Source organism: Cheilinus undulatus, linkage group 19 (genome assembly GCF_018320785.1).
Source record: "Cheilinus undulatus linkage group 19, ASM1832078v1, whole genome shotgun sequence".
In the NCBI taxonomy this organism is placed as follows: domain Eukaryota; kingdom Metazoa; phylum Chordata; class Actinopteri; order Labriformes; family Labridae; genus Cheilinus; species Cheilinus undulatus.
In genome coordinates this window covers 7,607,018-7,629,281 of record NC_054883.1, presented here as the reverse complement: position 1 = coordinate 7,629,281, position 22,264 = coordinate 7,607,018, and the positions used below count along the sequence as shown (strand labels likewise).

Below are 22,264 nucleotides of genomic sequence, written 5' to 3'. Positions count from 1 at the left end.
AGTACGGAGATCGTTAAGGTAAGAGCACGCAACAGTAATATGCTCATTGGGCACTCAAAGGATTTATTCAATGAGCATTTTTCTGCTTTCCCTGCCTTAATTAGATAGGAGAGCTAAAGAGAGAGAGGAAATATCAGGAGAGAAAGTGGGGGAAGAAATGCAAAAATCATGCACCAGGACAGGGATTCAAATCTGCACCCAGAACTTAAGGACTGAGGCTTCATTATATAGGTATGCTCTACCAATGGAGATAAAACAGCACCCTGGACAGTTCATTTTGTGTTGTTTTTCATGAACACTTTAGAATTCTTGCCATCTGTTGCAAATAAGTGCATATATATTTGACTTAAAAACAAGTTTATTTTAGGTACTTCTTAATAGCAAAATCAAATATTGCCACTAGAAAACAGAGGGAGAGGTAGGATTCTCAATCCACAGCAGTGTTAATCTGGTCAAAATATGATATTTATCCACAACAATTTTCCATATGGACAAGACTGTGGCTGGCTAAAATTACATTAATATTAACATTACATTACATTAACAATAACATTTTAATCTAAAGTAAAACAAAACTTTTAAAGCTCCCAAAATGAAAACTGAACCACAGAAGCAAAACCTGCAGTCCGGGGCACCAAATATAGGATAACTAACTGCTTTCAACTAAAAGAAAATAGACAAAATTTTTCAGCCAAAACATTGCCAAAGCATTTGTGCAATTCATTCAGTGAACAGGAGTTTGCTTGTAATTTTAGGTAGATTAATTCCTCTTCAGAGCATATCTTAGGAGGGCTGGGAAAATGATTAAATAAAATCACAATACGGCCTGCTGCAATTTTCAAATTGCAGAGGGTGCAATATTTCTTTAACCTGAAATTTGTGTCATAATACGAGTTTAAAACTTTTTTTTTTCAGCAGAGATGTTATGCATTGCATATCATGCAATACTTCGAGTGGAATATTTCTAGGATAGTGTATAAAACAAATCCTATTTTCTTCATTTTTTGTATGTTTTCCTAGTTAAATATTAGAATTGTATTAAAATTATCACTCTGTTTAATACAACAGTGCATTTCCAATTCGCAAAATGAGTCAAAATCATCACAATTGGATATTTTTTCAAAATTGTCCAGCCCTAGTTGAATCTAATATTGTGTTGGTTATAATATAGAATGAATTATTGTTTGTTTTTGTTGGAAAATACATGTCATGAGGAACTTAACAAATAATCACATATTAAATGGGTAAAAAAATCGCAATTCGATTATTTTCCCAAATCGTTCAGCCCTATGTCTAAGTAATTGGGAAGCACCAGTATCACTTATTTTAAAGTAATTTAGTGTTACCTACACATAGACTATACTTGAGTGGGCCACTGAGGTATTTTTGCAGCCACCCAAGTATATTCACAGGTCATTTTTCTGCCTTTTAACACCCATAATGAGAAGCCAACATCATGGTGTAAATCAGTGGTTCTTAACTGGTCCAGCTTCAGGACCCACCAGTCTGTCTTGCTACAGATCACAACCCAAGTTTCCAAAAAAATTCAACAACGCATGTTTAGCTAATTGAATATGTTGCTATTTAGAGCATGAATAAACCAAAACACCCGATAAAAAAAGAAAAAGGACAAAACTGACTAGTTTATAGCCTCTTTCCCAATCATTATGTATCAATTTTTGCCAATTTTCCAGAGAACTTGTGAAATTACTTCCCTATCATGGGAAAAGTAACCATTTATTGCAAGAAGAGGAGATTAAATTAGTTGAAATATTGATCAAACATATACCCAATTTCACAGTAAAAAAAGGTCAAATCAAAGGTATTGATGCATGCCTAATAAGGACTTCAGGACTTTTGCCACCATTTGTTTATAACAGACATCCAATCGCGACCCACTGAAAACTGCTTCACAACCCACTTTTGGGCCTTGACTAACCAGTTGAGAACCGCCGGTGTAAATGATATTCAGTAATGTTTCAGAAAGTTTTATGAGTATGAGTAAAAGCAGTTAGGCCTGATATCAGCACCAATAGTATCCGTGCATCTTTACTTATGAATAAATGTGGTTTCTTTTGCAAACTTTATCACTATTTAATAGTGTTGTTCATCAGGATAACAGAGTGTATCATTTCTAAACATGTGGCAAGTATCAGCCTGTTTTTAATGGCAGCTAGTCCAAAGGAAAAAAAAAGCAAAAAGTAAAGAATCCCTTTTTCTACAAATCCACTACTATCTGTGTTTTCAGTGCACCATCCCTCATGTAAACACTACCAGGCTTCACCAGCTGGGTGCAGTGTTGGTCTGATTTTAAACATTGCAACAGGAGAGCCAAGAAAAGCTTTACCTCAGGCTACTGTAGCACACCTCCCCCGTGGCTTAGCGAGGCTAATCCATTCTGAATATATTCACACAAAACTCGGCCTGCTGCATTAACTCGTCTCCTTTCTCCATTTATAATGCAACATGTCTACCACTCCCCCCGTACCGCCACAGGCCTGTGTACTGCGTGCTAGCTAAAATAGTATGTCATTCAGGGGCTATTTAAGTGAATGGATTTGGATCTTAGTAGGACGAGCATGGCAGCTTGACATCAGCCTACACATTCACACACGCATGAACTGTAGGCCTCTCGCTGGGATACACTGACTTAGTGATCCTATATCTGAACCACCTGAGGCTTAGCTGTCAAAGCGCCGCAGCATTCCAGCACCATGGCTCAGCCAATCCAATGACGGCTGTGTGTCATGGTAACAGTCTCCAAGGAGATACGGAGGAAAATACAACAGGGATGGGCAGACGTGCAAGCAGAGGGGAAATGATGGAAGGCTTAGTATGGGGAGGTGAGGAAAGGCAACCAATGACAGTTCATATTCGCTGTTGTGGAGGGAAATGAGTCAACATGCTTGATTACAACAGTCTTGAACTGATCAGTAAAACCACAAAGCAATGAAAAGTGACCAAAAAGTATGAACACTTAAGCAAGCATTGGAGCAAATTGAGCGAAGCTGCACGTTTGTCATGTGAGCGGACGCCGGGCTGTGACCCTGCGCCCTGTGGTTACACAAACACTACAGCCTTCAAGTGAGATATGGGCAGGAAGCCGGGAGCACCTGCATTACTCAACTGCTTTTTATGGCCCACAATGCACTTCATTTCCTTAGCCAGCATTACACATACGCCCACAGCAAGGCACATTAACACTATAATAGCAGTAGGTGCACCACATGCAGTCTTACATAATGACATGTCTCCTATATCTGTGCTGAATCTGAATCTTTGATCAATGTTACAGCTCAATAATATGAGGTGATGGATGCTAATAAAGTTTATTTCATAGAGTTTGATCTTCCTCCACCCATCAACTTAAAGCTAGAGGCTGATCTGTGCAGTAAGACTTTCAGGAAAGAGAAACCATCAATAAATCTCTGGGATTTTTTTAGTGAATGCACCAGTGCCCCTTCAGGATTTCTTTTATTAGAATCAGAATGTGAGGGGCACAGTGGGGGCAGGCTCTGGCACAGCCTTATCCAGAACATCCACAGAAAGCTATGTAATGTTACCTCCACTTAAGCCAAAAGTGTCCCAGTTACATATTAAAAAAAAAAAATATGACACATGTCTATTTTTCTAGTCTTAAAATGGAAGAAGCTGCATAAAAAACTACATATACGAGGCTTTAACACGTCTCAATTATTTGCTATTTTTAAACAAGTGCTGTATGGTTCTTCCTCCTACCTATTCTGAGCCCACATTTACATGGAAATTACCACGACTGGAAAGAAAGCAATGTAAGTGACTCAACTGCCGTTTAGAGAAATGCCTCTTTTCATTCAAAGCCCTTCAGCATGCAGCATGACCCAAATTGCTTTGAAACAATAGGAGAAATCCAGGCGCACAAACAAGCTTTGACGTAGAGTATTTCACTTTTTTCTTCTCAACAACCTGCGATTCAGAAACTGTAGTCCATTCAAAGGATCAGATATGAATTTATTCCTTTAACAGATATAAATAGACATGCAAACAAATGGCAGCAGATATGGTGATGGTAATCTGGAGGAGAAAGTGAAAGTTTACAAAGCTAATTGATGTATTCATGAAAGATTTGCATTGATAAAAAGAGCTTATTTTTCCACATCTGCCTTGATGAGCCTGTTTTATGTGCATTTAAAGAGTTATTAGGTTGAGTCATAGTTTTTAGTCACATGGCTGGTGTAGAGGCCTGGAGGGAAACAAAAGCCCATGAAAGAGGCAGCCTGAACACTGTGGAGCTGCAGCATGGGCTTTTTGAGTTTCTCCACAAAAGACGCACACTTACATCAACTGATATTAGCAGAAAGACTGAGATACTAAGGTAAACTGCATGTTTTGGGCTCTTGTGACACTATTTTAATCTCTAAGAATATTAAAGCCCTCCCTAGAACTTCCCTTTGGTGACTCTTACATGTATCTAATCAAGAATCATTCCTTTAAGACCCTCACCAGGATGACAGCCGACTAGGGATGAGTCCCGAAATCCAATACCAACATGGCACCAGTGCCAACACACCTGATACCTACCAAACTGAACCAAAACAAAGATTTCATCACACCAACACACCCCCAACCAGTGGAAATGAAAGGCACAAAATGCCTTGGACATAATTGCCATAATAATTACATAGTTATTATTTATTGCTACTGTTTAATCGCCATACACCTTAAACTCCTGCTGTACATATTTTATATATATTTATATTCCCCTTGCAGTTCTTGCACATTTTACGATCACTTGCACCTTTATTATATCTTTCTGCACCTTTTATATTTTTTGCACATATATTTGCACTGTACTTGAATCTGTAAACTGAAGCCTAAGCAAACGAAATCTCGTTCTGTACACACCTGCTGCATACTGAATGACAATAAAGTCTGTCTAAGTCTAAGTCTAATTCATGTAGGCCTACACTTGTTTTAGTTCTGCAGAGCATGAACATGTTTTATTTAATTCACTGCTGCAAAGTAATGTCTCTGCTCTGCTCGGGTGCGTCTTTATTTACTTCATGTGTTGTCTCTGACGCAGCATCAGTGGGTGAATTCTGGGTTCTTGCCTCAAGAAGTGACAACTGTTTATTCTTCTTATACTGTTCTTTTAAAGATATTTGTCTGAATTGTTTGAACCTAAGATACCAAGATGGCTTTTATCCAGGTGCCCTCATCAGTTTTTTTAATTGATTTACATGAGTGCGCTACAGAATACCACTCTTATCGTGCCAATATAGTAGCTTTTTATAGTAGAGATGAAGGATTTGCAAAAATTATCTAATTGCAATTTTTTCCTCCAAACATTGCAATTGCGATTTAATATGCAATTATTTTAAGGTTCCTCATCTTATGTACAGTTCGAAAAACACAAGCAATAATTTATTCTATTTAATAACTAGTACAGTATTGGATAAATTAAACCAGGGATGAATGATTTGAAAAATTATCTAATTGCGATTTTGGCTCATATAGCAAATTTGATATCAATTGCTATACACAAGGGGGTGATCATTTTTTGTGCTATTCTCATTTTAATTAAGAAAAACATATAAATGAACAGGAAACGTTGGCTTTTTAGTAACCCTATTCTGAAAAAGACACTTGAATGTATGCATAATGTGTAGAGCATAAAATCTCTGCTGAAAGAAAACTGCATCAAACTGGTATTTTGACACATTTCAGGTTAAGGAAATGTTGCACTGTCTGCGATTTGTCTGCCATATTGCGGTTTAATCTAATTTGTGATTAATTGCCCAGCCCTAATTTACAGTGCCGATCATTTTGATTCTGTTTCTGAGAAATTCCTCTTTGTAATGATCAGGATGTTGTATTCATGGTAGACAGAGGGAGGGAGCGGTCATCATTGAGCGATAGGCTTTAATGAAGGAGAGCATGGTGTGTTGTGTACTGGATTAGTGTTTGTCTCTACAGCAGGGATGTAATATAAACGATCAGACAAGGCATTACCTCACTTCCTATTTTATACTTTAGATGGTATGAAGGCAGACAGAGACGCATGCAGCAGTGTCTCTGTGGTTTAGATCAATGGAGGTGAGACAAAAAGCTGTCTGACTTTTACCTCTGTCAAAGTTCAGTCCCTTTCCTTCTCTGTTATTGTTGATGTTGCACTCTGTCCCATCATAGACCTCTCTGTCCTGCAGCTGATTGTCAACCTGAGGTACATGATGCGTGTTCATTAGTTTGAGAGCAGGGGTGAATCTAGACTTGTTGGTCGGGGGCCCAGGCCCTGATTTGTGTGTGGGGGGAATGAAGTTTGTGTGCAAACAAACAACAGATCATCATGTATTATAATAACATTATAGTTTATGATTTAAATGTACTTAAAAATAGAATAAAACAAAGTAGTATTAACAAATAAGTAGTTAAAATTGTCAATGGACGTGAAAATTTTAGTAGGACTAACATTTAAAAGACATTTAAAAGACTTAAAAAATAAGTCATTAAAAAATAAGTGTAGAGCAGAGGGTAGAGTTGTTAGTAAAAGTACAATTTATCAGAGTTGGTTAACGTTTTTGCAATTAATTGTAGAAATTTGTTCGAAGTAGATTTTCTAATTGTTAATGCCTTTGCATTTATAAAACTAGTTTTAGCACCATTGGCCATTTTAGATTTTCTCCTCCTAAAAGTATTGATTCAGGCACCACTTAGGTACTGGTACCGTTTTATAAGTATCAATTTAGCACCGGTATCAGATAAACCCAAACAATACCCAACCCTACAGCCTATAAACATAGACGGTTTTATCCATTTTAATGTGTTAAGGTCAATTAATGCTGCAGTTTAGACTGTGAAGAGAAAATCCTCAGCATCATCAAAGCATAGGTTAGAGCTATTTGGCTAACATTAACTAGTTCATGCTACCTAATGTTACCTATTCAATATGAACAGTCAATTTTAGCCAGTGTTCTGGGGCAGTAATCCTCATTTTATATTAGTTATATTTTGCTCAAGTATATATTATTTTTTAGCATAATTGAGAGAACACCATTACTCAAGGGATGGTAAAACCCTAACGGCATAAATCCACATCTTCTCCTCTCTGGATTTTCTTTCTCAAATGAGATTCAGTAGAAGCATAACCAAGCTGTGTCCTACTATTGGCAAGTATGTCCAACTCTCATCATCAACAAGCTTTGATTAAAAAAAAGAAAAAAAAAAAAGGATAAAAATATAGGCAGCAGTAGAGTAGAACTTCTTGTGCAGCAGCAGAAAGCAGTTCTTGCTTGAGCAGGAAGGCATCAAAAGTGTGGCATTTCACATTAAAGTTATGGATTCTTTCGTTTTTTAGGTTTTGGACGTTTATTGCCTTAGATTATACTGACAAGGATAATGGATTGAGTCGTAAATAGGGATGAGAGAGTGGAAAATAATATGCAGGAAAAAAAAAAGCAACAGGCCAGCCGCATGCACACATGGGGCGTGACCCAACCGCTAGGCCATCTGCGCCCCATGAAATCATTGTTTTTATTTATTTGTACTACAGTGGAGACTACTGGATGTGTGCTGCTCTAGAGCCTGAGACACATTTCCCTACTGAGACCATAAGTGTATTATGTCATTAACAGCACTGTATACTTTGGCTGATGCCTAAAGACAAAGCACAAAAAAATACACAGACCAATATAAAATACAAATCATTTTTAGAGGATATGAATTTTGTTTAAAGCAATGGTTCTCAACTTTGTACGATGCACCGTTTAAACATCCTGATTAGTCTCAGTCTTTGCTCTGTCATACCTTTTGGAGCACCTATGATCCAAATAGCAACAGTTTTCACTAAATAAATCTGACTGGTTGAAAAAAGTCAGAAATGTTGGTTGTGATTTCCCCATCAAGAACGTGGTGGTGGGTCCTGAGGCTAGAACCACTGGTTCAAAACACTCTGGAATTAATGCCCAATCCTAATCATTTTTATGAAACCAATCATAGCGCATGTTTCATCTTTAAATCACTTTTAACCCAAACAGATAGAACAATGTGAGGTTTCAGCCTCTCACTTCTAAGGATTTGCTGTTTTTTTTGTTTGTACTACATTATATTAAATCAACTGTCTTTAATTTCTATCTGTCGTTGGTCTATTTTGCTTTTCAACATGACAAAATTATTCCTCTTAGGGGTCAGATGGCATAGTGCTTAGGCCAGGCCCCATAGTTGACCCCTTCTCACATGTCATTTCCAACTCAATCTTTAAGATTTCCAACTCAATCATTTGTCCTGTCTTCCTCAAATAAAGGCAAAATGCCCAAACACAAATTTTTAAAACGTTCTTCTTACTGAGAAAATACTCTGCAGAGGACTCAACGGGCTGCTGCTTTGGAACAGTTGTTTAAAAACAGACTCACAGGTGTGTAGGGGTGTGTATTGGCAAGAACCTGGAGATACGATTAGTATTGCGACATGGGGGTGCCGATATCGATATTTTGTGATATTTTTGTAATTTAACATAAATACATAGACTGGAAATTTGTACGTATATGTGGGTGTGTATATATATGTTTATTTATAGAAATAAATAACTATATAATTTTAAGTTAATATGGAGTATAACAGAACAGAATTAAGCTATTAATAAAAATGTATTACAATTATATGTATAGTGTACAAATAAAAAATATATGGTGTATTCTAAAATACATGGTCCTGCATCATCTAGAGTTTTAACTCTTTTTGTGCAACTTGAAGATGAGGATTTTTCCCATTTGTTGTCATGAAATGAAAAGAGAAAAAAATAAATCAATATAGAGTAAATGTACTGAAGTCTTTTATATTTCATGGTACATCAGCTTGTATGTCTTAACTTAATGACAAGAAGCTGCACTGCTGGGTAGGCATGAGCAACCGGCTCGGTCAGACCGGAAGTCTTGTGTGACCTCGTTGTCTAAGCAGAGGAGAAGAGGGAAGAGTCAACTGGTGGTGCCCACCACCATCTAGCAGTCAGGGGGTGAAATTACACCACAAACTACCACACCAACAAAGAAAATTATTACTTTAAAAATATCGATACTGCATTTTAAACTATCGACACAGTATTGCGACGCGAAATATCGCAATGTATCAGCGTATCGATATTTTCTTACACCCCTACAGGTGTTACTTGGCTCTGGACCTACCAGCAATGGATCTGTGATACTGTCAGGAGCAGGGAGGCCCGGCCTGGCAGGTGGCCCCGGGTCACAGTCCTCCAGCAGAAGTCAGCCTCTGAAACACAACAAAAAAATCACATGAAACTCAGGACTCAGAGGCACAATCTAAGGTCTGGTTTTTAGATTTTCATTGATTTCAGATTTCTACTTAAAACTAAGCATTCAAAAGTTAAAAGCTATTTATCCCAAAAGGGAAATTCAATGCAATTTTTTAAAAAAATGCAATTTCCTAATCTATAAAACTTGAAAAAAAGTTTGTTTTCTTGCAGTGTGGAATTACTCTACAGGGATGTGAAAGACTCATCACGTTATCGCAAACGCTTGATTTCAATTATTGTTGCCAAGGGTGGCACAACCAGTTATTAGGTTCAGGGGGCAACTACTTTTTCACATGGGGTCAGATAGGTTTGGATTTTATCCCCTTAATAAATAAAATCATCATTTACAAACTGCATTTTGTATTTACTTGGGTTGCCCTATGAGATATTAAAATGGGTCTGATGATCCGAAACATTTAAGTCTGACAAATATGCAAAAAAACTCAGGAATCAGAGAGGGGGCACATACTTTTTCACAGCACTGTAACTTTAAGTTCCCTTTAAGATTAAGTGATAAAAGGGAACTTTACCAGTGAGGTTAGAGGTAGCAGGTTAAGTATGCAATAAAGTTCTGTCCTCATGTCCTTCTGTCCTTGTGAAATATGAGCTAATTGCAGGGTTTTTATAAAAACCTGGAACAAATAGACACACTTAAAAAATGTGCCACTTCCTATTGTGCAACACTTCCTCTGATTCACTTCAGGTTTTCTACAAGGCTCCCTGCTTCCTCCTGCACCACCACAGACTTCATTCAGTGCAAGCTTGAGATCTTTAAAGTGGCAATTAGAGATTATTAATTTGTGACTGAGACGCACACATTTATCCAAAAACACACATTAAGCTTTTGGCTGATTGAGATAAAAGCCTCTTTTAGGATGCAATGCAGCCTTTGAAAGCCACAAGTTCGTTTCACAAGCCTTGGCTAAGAGTACAAGCTCAGTAGACTGTGAGATCATTAGGACCACGGCACTTCTCGCTTTGCCAGCTTGCATACAAATGCACGGAAATAGTGGCTGCGTTGGTCATGCGTGAATGTGATCAGAATTCAAACCCTGACAAAAGGTTAGAGCTTTAGCAGAGAGGTTGTCTGAGACACAAACAGGAATAAAATGACCGGTAGGAGTCAACTGGGTGAAAGAAGAAAGAAAAACATGAGAGTGTAAAACAATCCCTCATTCTGTCAGCGGTTTCCATCATGCAAACACAACACGGTTTGTTTGTAACTCAATAGAGCCGACATGTCACTGGGGACAGTGTGGATGACATCTGTGGCAGAGCATCATGGGAGTCAGCTGTGCATCATGCCTACAGCTGGGGGCCACAACATACGGCCAAATCATCCCTTGAATGAGCATATGAGGTTAAAGAAGTTACAGTCAGACCTGAAGTATGTGGAGCAGCGCATTAGCATTTCAGGAAACTATGGACTGTGTATAATCCTCCGTGAATTTACCTCAGCACACACTCAGCCTAAGAATGAGATTTCTTCTTGTCAACTTCATGTACTTCAAGTTCTAAAAGGTTGCAAACAATGGCTTTGCCAAGTTTTTATTAAGTACTTCTTCAAACCCAATTTAAGTACGTTCAGTGCTCCAAAGGCAGACATGGCTTTTACTCAAACAGAGAAGAGTCTACAGCCATATCAACTTCTCTGCAATGCTGCAATCAAGCACTGAGCTAACACAAGCATGCCATATTAATGGTGCTAGTACTTTTTTTTTTAACCAAAAATTTTGTCCAACATGTCACCATCTATGCACATCTGAGAAAAATCTGTGGATTGTGAACCAAAGTTTTATTATTTGGACCTCTGAAAACCTCAAATTTCTGCACCAAACATTACGCTGACCTACTCATTAGTCATCAGCCTGTTGGTTGTGCTACCAGAGAGTTAAAGCATTTCTAAACTCAAAAGAGGGCTTTAAATGGCTGCACAAATTTTACATAAATCCATGTCAATCATTGAGTTATTTCATTCTGAACTAAAGAAATGGGCCATCCAATTGACTTGCCAAGTTGTTAGATACCAATTTTTGCCGGAATAACTCATGACTAGGGATGGGGATCAACACCTGGGTCCATAAGGTCCCGGTTCTGTATTTTGCAAGAATCTGAAGATCAACGTTTTGGCTAATTGATACTGCTGTTGAGTTTCACAGGCTCCGTGATGTAATGTTATTTTAAGATATAACTGGTGATATTGATAAATCAAAAATAAAAAGGACTACGTACACAATATCGGCAACTTTCTTATTCTCAATTATAAAAGACTGTATCTTTAAAGTCTTGGTATCAAAAAGTATCAATGTACTGAGAATTTTGGTTGTGAGTGCTTCTAACTGGGATATATAGACGTTTAATTATTAACAAGGCAGAGGCATAAGACAGCCATCACTGCTGCTCTGTTGAAACTGCTGTCATGCTAGTTTGTGGATTACATTGGATCAAAGCATTCAGTCATTCACCTCAGTGCCACTGTGGAAAAGACCCACATGATGAGATCATTCAGGAGTGGCACTCTGAGTGAGTGTTGCCTTCCAGCAACCATTGAATCAACTGGAAATACTACAGCCCACTTAACCAGCATCACTGTGGGGGTTTAGTGTTTCTATTGGGACATCACATGAGAAGCTCTTTATCCTGACAAAAACTTCAAGGAAGTCATTTAAACAGAGGTGACATCATGGGAGAAGTTGAGTAATGGCAGCACATTAAAGCCTGAGGAGTATGAAAGTCAATATTGTTAAGTGGACTCACAAAAACGCCAGTAAACTGAACAGCATGATCATGTTTGAGAGTGTAGCATGATGAGAGACAATACAATAAACCCTCCTCACTCACTTGCTGATGTTTCAAACACACACCTCTTTGTTATGATTTGTCACTTACAGGAAAATGAACCGTGCATGGGCAACAGAGCTAGATTTCTACAAATAAACTGTTTATAAGGCCGTGACATTGCAACAGCTTTAACACTAGGAGGGAAAAACAGTTCACCTTGCCAAGGATATGTTTTCATGTATACACTTCTTTAGTTTTTTTTTACAACATTGTCTTGTTTTGTTCTGGGGTTTTTTTTCCTTTTAATTAACTCAACCACATAAAGAGGTCAATAAATGTGGGTCAACGTGTGGACCAGCTGTAACTGTGTGTGAGCTAAACATGTGCTGAATGTGACTGTGCGGCAGGCCACCGAGATAATCAATAAGATCCATAAGGGGACCGCCACCACTTGTCACGCACAAACATTATAGGGACTACATTCCCACTTTATCAAACAAGCCACTGCTTATGAATACACACATGGCTATTCCCGTTATATTTCATTATTGAGTTCTTACATCACCTTCAGATACTTTTATGTTTATTGTTGCTGAATGTAATTTCAAAGAGTGTCACATGAGGAAGCATGAACTGCTGCTAGAAGTTGCCCTCTCTCATTCATGTTCTGCGCTGCTTCCCTGACATGGACCAGGATTACTTTCCAACATCTGCTGTGCCCTGAACTCCAACATCCACCCCCTTCCCTCTTGATCTGAATTGATGACTCCATTAAAAACAAACTGAACTCCACAGGTGGTTTTTAGTTAACAGTAAATCAATGACGATGCATGACCCAGGGAGGCCACTTTTAACAGCTTTTCTCCTACGTAATGTGAAATCCGCACATGAAAAGACAACACTGGTTTACTGTTTAGTAAATACAAATATGGAGTGCAGTCTTTATTGAAGAATTCACAACTCAAAATGATGAAGTAAGCAGAGGGTGGACCGAGAGCACTATCTTTCTGCTTACATCTTTTGCTGTTTATTTGAATGAGAGATTCCTTGGTGGAATATAAATATTGTGCATTCCACTCTACAAAAGGACATTTTAACCCATGCAATGCTGAAAATATGAAGATAATGTTAAAATTATCACAGGCATTTAAAACATTAGTCCATCTAATAGGGCACTTAATAGTGTTCAGCCACCAAAATCACAAGCACATCCCTGGACCGTCAAAAATGCACACAGCTTTGGTACTAAATTGTTGCCAGAGTATTTGTGCAATTTAGACACTGTCATCACCCATAATCCAGTTGGACAAACCTGTGAATCTGAATCATCCGTTACGGCTCCATTGCCTTGGGTTGTGAAAGTTTTGATAAAATAATGACTGGAGATCCTTACTTTGTTAAAATCTTGACACTTTTTGATACTATAAAACATCAAAATATAAAACATCATCTGTAAACATGTGGCAAAGGGGTTGTTGGTAAACCAGTTTCATTACTGTCATCTGTAAAATGTCTGCCACAGAGTGGATAACTGCAACGTTGTCCCTGGTTGAAATGCATGTTGTGTTGTAGTGCATACATAGTCGATACCACCGTTAGTAGAGTGATACGTCACAGACAACAGCTCAGTCTGAGTCCAGTCATCAGCGTTTCACAACGACCCTAAAGAGCTGCCAGGTTACAAGCCAAACACCGCCTGTTTATGTAAACATAAGTAACTTGAAGCTCAGCACTGAGGTCAAAAGTGTGTCGTGTCTGTAATGACAGCAACATACAGCGAGTGTGCTCGCTTTGCAAAGTGTCTCTGTTGGCCTGTCAGGGGCTTTAACACAAGCTCTGTGCTGCAGTGGGTTGTATGGTGTCTTTAGCCCACTGCTGCAGCTATCTGTATTATAACGGCTAAAAACCTGTTCAAAGGTTTCCAGTAATGATGTACTTGTTATAAGTTCATGATGAATCATAGCAGGGTGGGATCCCATTAAGGCACTCCTATCACTAGGTTCTGTTACTTGAAGAAAAACTTAGATTAACACTCAAGTTGCCATGACACTTTGAGGTCCCCTGCCTCTCCTGGAGAGCTGGTGATGACAAGGCATAATAATTGAAGCCATCACGGCAGAGTTGAGCTGTTGCAGAAAATCCTTTCATACTTAAAATTCTCTCCAGATTGGTTACAAGGAGCAGGAATTCTCTAACAGAATTGTCAAAACAAAGTAAGTGTTCAGGGCTCAATTATCTCGGCAGGATTCAGAATGTTTACAGCATGCCAGGCAATTATGATAAATTATGCATTCCCAGTCTGGCATGCAAGTTTAGCATTCCGATGTCTTCTGCCTTTATCATATTCACTGCTTAAACCTTTATGTAAGTGGCAGCTGATCCAGAAACACCAGATATCTAAGCCAGGAGAAAATTCTACTAAAAATTAAACAGTATTAATAGATGCTTCAATAACATAGCAACAAAAATAGCTGGTATCCACTCAGCTGGTTGGTCAATTAGTGTAAAGTGGTGTGCAATCCAGGTAGAGAGAGGAGTGCCAGTAGACAAAGAAAGCAGTGTTGCAGAGCATGTTATTTTCTGATTGCCTTAAATGGCTATGCTCTGAAGAACTTTAAAACACATAAACAACTTGACATGAATATGCTGGGAGTTGCAGGATTTTGTCTGTACTGAAGAGGCACTGTAAGTGTCTCTGCTCCATCCTCAGTCCCAGCGTCTTCCACTTCTGCCCGTTTTATTCACTAGTTGGCAAATCCGTTTCATTAAGTCCTTTCATTAAGTCATTGAACTTAAACCTACATTTTCACGTAAGCATCTGCAACAGGCAGACAGAGAGCAGAGGAGAGACAGTGATGTCTCCTGGTCCCTAAAAGTTTCTATTTAATTACCAACCTGTAGACTTATCTTTAGTTAACCTCGGTAATGAAGTGTTGCATGCTGTCTAATGTTAATGTCTGTAAATTACACAGCATAAGCTGCAACAAGCGGGTCATGTTTAATGCTACTGTCATATAAATAGGCAAAGATATTTTGACTATAATTCAAAATGCTTACTGAACTGATCACAACAATCATATGAACATAGGCAGGTGCACACAGGTTGGCTCTGAATCAGTTCTTCAACTGTTATCCCTCTGAGCTCTGAGCTATTTTTAACCATTTTGTCTGGCCTGGACTTTTTGTATTAAAAAGCTTGTAAAACATCATCCCTGTGGTGCACAGTCAAGCTCTAAACATCCTTTTTTTTAGGACAACCTGGGATTTGAGATTAAAGCTGCAGCTGTGCTGCAGTAATGTCACTTAAATTTTTAAAAATGTTAAGGGACTTTAAAGACAAAAGAACAAACTAAACAGAAATTAGGTTACAACTCAAAGATTTTTAAGAGTGACACACAGTTAAAAATAATAAGTAAGACTTTCATCAACAAAATTGTTCTCTCATCTCTTGGAGACTGAAAAGTAAAAGAATTATCAATCTGTAACGGAAAAGTCTTCAAAATATTTACGTGTTACCCAATTTTTTTTCTTAGCTCCATTTGATCCCTGCATGTCCAAGCAGTTCCTGTCAGCAGTGACACAGAGGGCCCCATCACAGGCTCTCTGTCTCTTGTTCTGTCCAATATGAGCTACAGGAAGCATCTCACAGGATTTAGGTGTTAAGACTTGCACAATTTAACAAAGACAGAACAGCCTGCCATTGGTTGCCACAGCCCAGTCACAATGCATTCTTACAAAAAATAGACTGTATAGTGCTAACATCAGAAACTATTTCAAAAAAAATGATTAAAAATTGATTTAAAAAATAAAAGATGTAAAATATTGGAGTTAAGGCGTTTGCACATTGAGCCTGTTTTTTTGGTCCAAATTTTTCGCACGTTAAGAAATGAAATCCAGCTCATGTTGTTCCAATCATGTTTGCACACTGACATTGAAATTTTTGTCCATCATATTTTTTTTTCAGAACAAGTTCGAGTTTATGTGAAATTTTGTATCAGTCCAAGACAAAAATGGGTCATTGATGATTCAAAAGCAGTCCGCTGCTTCGTCCTCATTTGCTCACCCCCACCCAACACCTCCCCTCTCTCTCTCCCTCTCTCTCTCACACCAAAATCTCACTTTGAACACTTCAGTTTTCTCATTAATATGTGGTTAAAAACCATGGAAATAAAGCAAACAGATGGGTGATTGATGACTCAGATCAGCGCCTTCTCTCTTGCTTGCTCACCCCTGCCCAACTTCTCTCTCCCTCTCTCGCACCGAAACCTCCCTTTAAACACTATCGTTTTTTGTGGATATCACCCATGGAAAAATAACAGATAAAGGCATACATTTGCAGCCCACTCACAGCTCATAACAGAGATGGATTGAGAAAGTTGTTCTCCATCTCTCCAACATGGCTCAGCGCTATAACACTGAGTGTGTGCTGTTAGAAGCTCTCTGTCAGGATGGATGGATCTAGCAGGACAGTTTTTCTTTTTTCCCCCAAAACCAATCGATTGGTCGGCATGTGGAAGACATTTCAGTCAACCGACATTTGCTTTGGTTGACTACACCCCTAGAAATAAGGATAACTGAGATTAAACGAGTACTTTGCCACATGCCATGTTGTGCTCGTTTGTCATGTGTGGTAAATTTTAATGTTTGTTGTTCACTAATTCATGTTTATAGATTTTTAAGCATTATAAATTCAATCAGTAATTATGTTAATAATCCTGATCTCAGTATCACTCAAAATAAGTGATTATACTTTTATATAATCACAACTGATAACATTTTAAAGTTTTTATTAAAATAATACAGTTCACCAGTTGTATTTTACCAGAAGATGCCACAAGCCAAAGAGAGAAAACTGTGTCTAAATTACACAAAAAATATCAGCAGTAAATCAGTGGTTTAGACAGTGATCCATGACTCTGGCTGCTCCATTTGGGTTTATTCAGAATGGGATGTTCCCCAATCATGAGTACCTAGGTCTTCTATTTTTGTTACTGTAGTGATACAACAGATTGGATATATTTTGAGATTTACAAGCATCGTATCAAACATTAAAAAATGTACTGTGAAAACTCCATCACAGACTCGATGCTAATAATGAGAGGGAAATAGAGAGTTATCCTAAGTGGAAAAATGCAAATAAGCTGCTGATGATTTGGCTTTAGTGTTTCAAATTTCCAGAACCTAGGAGTGATTTAATGAATGCAGGCAGCGGGGTAAAAAGTAGGACAGTATTTTTAACGGTTCAGACATTATAGAAGGCAGTAAGGATTGATGCGGGGGCAGCACGGAAACAGTTTCATGCAAAATCTGAATTTCTAGCATGCTGATCCGCCATCTGTGGTGACTCCCCCTGCTCCCTGTGTCCACTGACATGTGGGCGCCCACACGAGGATCTCATGGCTGCCTGTTTTAGCATACTGTAATAAAACTATTACTGTCACCATCAACAGGCTAACAAGGACCCTTTCAAGAATATTTATTTTTGTAATAAAGAGAAAAAAAAATGCCTTTAAATAGCAATAAAAAGAGAATATCCCACACGGATACTGCATGTTCTTTAGATTTTCTCAAATCTGAGCCTGGAGGGGTTTGCTGTGCTCGTGTGAAGGTGTGGGGGCAGGGGCACATAAAGTGACAAGCATTTTTTTCTTTTGAGCAGGCCATGTTATTTATAACCTTGTGTGGGGAGATTCTATGAAAAGTCCACTTTGCTTTTTTTTCTCCACATTTTGCTGTGAGGATGCTGCTGCACAAATGAGAGCACCGCTAAGGAGGCCTTTGGAAAGACTGCCTGCAGGAGGAGAGAAAAAGAAGATATGTGATTGCTCTCTCCTCTCATTGTGTGCACACTCAGGGCTTCAGATAAGCCAACATCACAGGACGGATGTGAGAAAGTTGAGAGGAATGCTCGAGTCTAGCAGCACAGCCTGAGCTGCGGATCAGAAACTGGCACATGTTCTGACTCACATACATCAGAGTCACACATCAAAAGTACATTACCAGCTGCCCCCAAAGGCTAAAAACACAAACCTTTAAAGCAAAGAGGAACTAACAAACAGCTAGCATGTGTTAATCAAAAAACTATTAAATAAACAGACCAGATGGCAGCAGCAGATGCTCCAAATCTAACAAATTTTGGTGTTATTTGTAGATCACATGAAGTTTGTGTTTGTGATTTCCTCTCTCTTATAATCAGTCATGTTCAGAAAAAGGCCTGCTCAGACGGGGGGCACAGTCAGCCTTTCCTGAGTGACTCAAGTATGTCATCATTACAACCATGATCTGCTTATGGACAAGAGCAGACATGCAACAGCGCGAGTACTCAGCATGCAAACAAGATTAACACAAAGAAGTCAGAGCAAAGTCTTACTTCATAATCACTCATCAAATGGTGACGTTTCTACAGGCTGTTGAAATGTAAAGTTGTCTATTAAACTGTATTCATGACAACAACAGGAGAAAGTGTTGTAGAGATTAAATGATGCTGTAGTCTCCGGCTCTGCAGGATTAAGCCGTGTCATGATAATGGTGTTAGAGCAGAATGCTGAGCAGGCTGAATCACTTAGAGGAAGTTAATCCAAATATCTGAGCAAACAGCAGTATGCTACAGAGAGGGATCAATACAGCTCTGCTCTGCATTAAGCTAAGACAGCAGCACCTGACCTGGCCTGCTACCTACACTATGAATTATAAATAAATAAACAATGTCAATAATACTGCAGTGCATTCAACTACTCACTGTATGTTCCCATATCATGAATTGATAAGTTGTTCTTGTGACTTTGTTGTGTTCACAAGATTTAATTTGTCATGTAAAAGATATTTTTTCACCAAACTAATGTATGAGTCAGAACACTAAGGTCAATCTTTGTTTGTATGGATGCTTGATATGCTGATATTTACTAATTCATTTCAGACAATAGTGATTGTGATACTGAAATATGAATGTAGTATGGCCCAAACAATTGAGGCTGAAGAAAGGCGCAGATGTGGTGAGAAACCATCACCATTGGGTGGGAAGGAGGATTAGCACAACCCCAGTTGTGCTCTGGATGTCCTTGCATGTTACCAGGGACATGGGAAAATAATCTGTTGGAAAAATAAAGTCAGTACCTTCAGGGAACAGTAGGCGGTGGATGTGGTGAGTAAGCATGATCTAGGGTGCTGCCCGAGCAGGTAGTAGGGCTGCCACAATCCCCTAGTCATGCCATGGATGTCACAAGGGCCCGAAAACCACCAGAAGTCCAGACAAAACATCAAGCTTGACCTTGGCTGCCGAGCGACACACAAGTGTGCCAGCCCCTGGTTGTGGTACCCCAGGCCCTGTGATGAATCCTTAGCACCATGCATGTCCAATACGTATGCAAATGACTGTAGGTCGAGTTAAACTTCTTAAACTTACTCATGCATACAGCTGAAGTGTATAGGCCATTGTGGGCAGCAGATGTATCTGTTGTAAATCTGGGCAGATTTTTTTTGTATCTGTCAATACCACAATTAAGTTTGAAGCTAATATCTGCTGATATACCAATATCATTCCAATGATATTGCGCATCCCTTTATATTGGTATATTGCCAATTCAAAACAAATCTAATCCCACAACTAGGGATACACTGCATTATTGGCATGGTACTGTATTGGCAGATAGTAGCTTATAAAGTAAATTTTTGATAAAAACAATAATGATAATTTCAGAAGATTTATACATTTGTAATATTGGCTGTAAAAATTGGCCATATGTAATACATTTGTGGAGTTTAAGGCAGTCTTTTTCTTTGTTCATCTTCATTCATTTAACTTTGAAGTGTATTTTATGGACTGAAGTTTTAGGTTCGAACTAGGGGTGTGTGCTTTCAGCCTGCTATGAAACAGTTAGTAGTCATTATAGCTGTTTTTAATGACTACTGCCTTGCTGCTAACCTTGCATAGCAGATGGATTCACCCGATTCTGTGTTTCTCACTGGCAAATCCATCTTGCAAAGCTCCTATCTAAATCATTTGGGCCCAGTTAGAAAGTGACAGGACCAATCAGCAACGAGGGGCGGTACTTTCAGGCACAGCGGAGTCGTGACGTATACAGGAGCAACAAGAGGCTGGTGCAATTATGGTGGAAGACATTAGCGTGGACGCTGCTAAAGCGCCAGTTTTATCAGAACCTGATGGCATTTCTTCATTAAAGGAGGAACAAAGAACAGCATCGAGTTGCTTTCTTTTCAAAAACGACAAAAGTCGTGTACTGACATGTCTATAGTCGCAGCTGAAATAGCCCTAGTCTTCACTACATGTATCTTTATCAATATTGGTATTAGCTAAAATAGATTTTTAAGTCTCTGCAATCAGATACCGGTGAAAATCCAATATATTGTATTCCTTCTCAAAAACACTTTATAAAAAGAGCGAGTCTGTGGATATGGCTTATAACACAAAGCTTTGATACAAAGTCCAAAACAGTCATTACAGCATCTGACTGCTCCACCAGCTATTTTGAATATCTGGTATGACCTCAGCGTCTCTTTTACATCATGGCCTGTCTCCTTCCTTCAATCCAAAAGGAAAAACTTCACACTCTGAAAGCTATATTTGAATAACAATTTGAATAATTTCAGGGGCAGGATGTCCTGGAATGTCAGACATTTTCAGGCCTGCATATGTTACATCTAAAAATGTTATCGGAGAGTACTTGACAGACAAAAACTTGACAACATTAATTTATTTCATTTTTTTTAATTCTTGCTGTCAACACAGTATTTTTACATGAAATGTCTGCAAAATATGGTGTCATGTTTGCACTCTCTACCAGTTATGCGCCAAACATTTTTAGACTTTCTGCTTAAAAGTTCTGAATTTAGTGGCATCTGCATTCATTTTTCCAGTTATTCTAATCTTACATAAACATGTGCTTTTATGCAAACAGCACAGTAAAAGCCTTCGAAATAAAATTTAAGTGGAGACTCAGTGCTTGAGAGGTGTTGGTTGTTGTTGCTCTCTGAAGCTGCTTTGGGTTGCATTTGATACCACATGAGCACATCAGAGTTACCATGTCCACCCACCAAATACAAACCACAAAAACAAGACATGAGCGCTACATCAAGACTTCAACCAACACTTCAAGGCTGAAATCAGCTGATAATGCATTCTCATTTTAGCTAATATGTTTCCATTTTAAGGTAAAGGTCATGATATTAAAAAGTGGTTATCAAACAAACACAGCAAAGCCACAGAAAGTTGCACTGTAAAACAATAGCAGATGAGTCTTGTAGTATGAGTGAGGAGGAGCTCATACCAAGAATAACTGCAGTAACCCAACCTGGGGGCCAGCCGCTCTCTGACACAGGGTGTGCTTAAGGGGAGCGGCAACTAAACCCCTTTATGACTTGTGACATACCAGACAAGTCGACGATTTATTCACAAGTAACTGCACACTTTTATTAATGTGAGAACAATTCTCAAAAATAGAATATACCACCTAGGTATCTGACTGTGGCTCTGTTTGTGAGCCAGTGACATGAAAAATGTCTCTGCTGCTCTGCCCTAAAGGTCCTCGAAGGACTCCTGGAAAAATGATGAATAATTAAAATAACAACCTCCACACTCGCTCTGCTCCTGTGTTATAACCCGAGCTAAAGTATCCACAGTTGTTCAAACTAGATGGTACATTTGCTGGTGAAGGAACAGAATCATAGGCCTCGGTGAGAAGTCAAAGACGATGAAATGATCAGTAGATTATGAGAAATCGGAAATAAAGGACTTCAGTTTGGAATAAATAATGATTGTTTTAGTTGAATCCCTAACATCTCTTTGCCAGTTGTTAGTTTAGGTCCCATAGTGCAAACTTAGGTTGTGAAAATCAGGGCTGGGACAGACCTTTAAAATAACAGTTTAGCCGACTGACGATGTTACTTAGATTAGATTTTGTGTCTCCCACAATGCCAACGTTTTCTGTCATGTTAGACCTCAAAAACAGATCAACAAGTCACTTCTTCTGATTGTCAGAATCAGGAATTAGTTGTGCCAGATGGTAGCATTTAAGTGATGCAACACATCAGAAAACATCTGCTACTGACAGCAGTTCATGCCACATTATTTGCCTGAAGGCCAGTGTCTGTCAAGGGGGTCAAGACTGATGTTAAACCAATGTCTTGGAGTAACTTCATTTTCAATATCTTAATACCTATTAATTCCACTTGCTTTGAAAT

At 38.6% G+C, this 22,264-nt stretch overlaps 1 protein-coding gene across 1 annotated transcript in view; it reads right to left on the bottom strand.

Moving 5' to 3' along the window:
* fam49bb (family with sequence similarity 49 member Bb) overlaps positions 1 to 22,264 on the bottom strand; it is a 62,355-nt gene that overhangs the window by 35,166 nt on the left and 4,925 nt on the right. Inside the window, exon 2 of the mRNA XM_041814193.1 lies at positions 9,156 to 9,243. The gene's annotated coding sequence lies outside the window, so the exon portion shown is untranslated. The remainder of the gene's footprint in view (positions 1 to 9,155; positions 9,244 to 22,264) is intronic.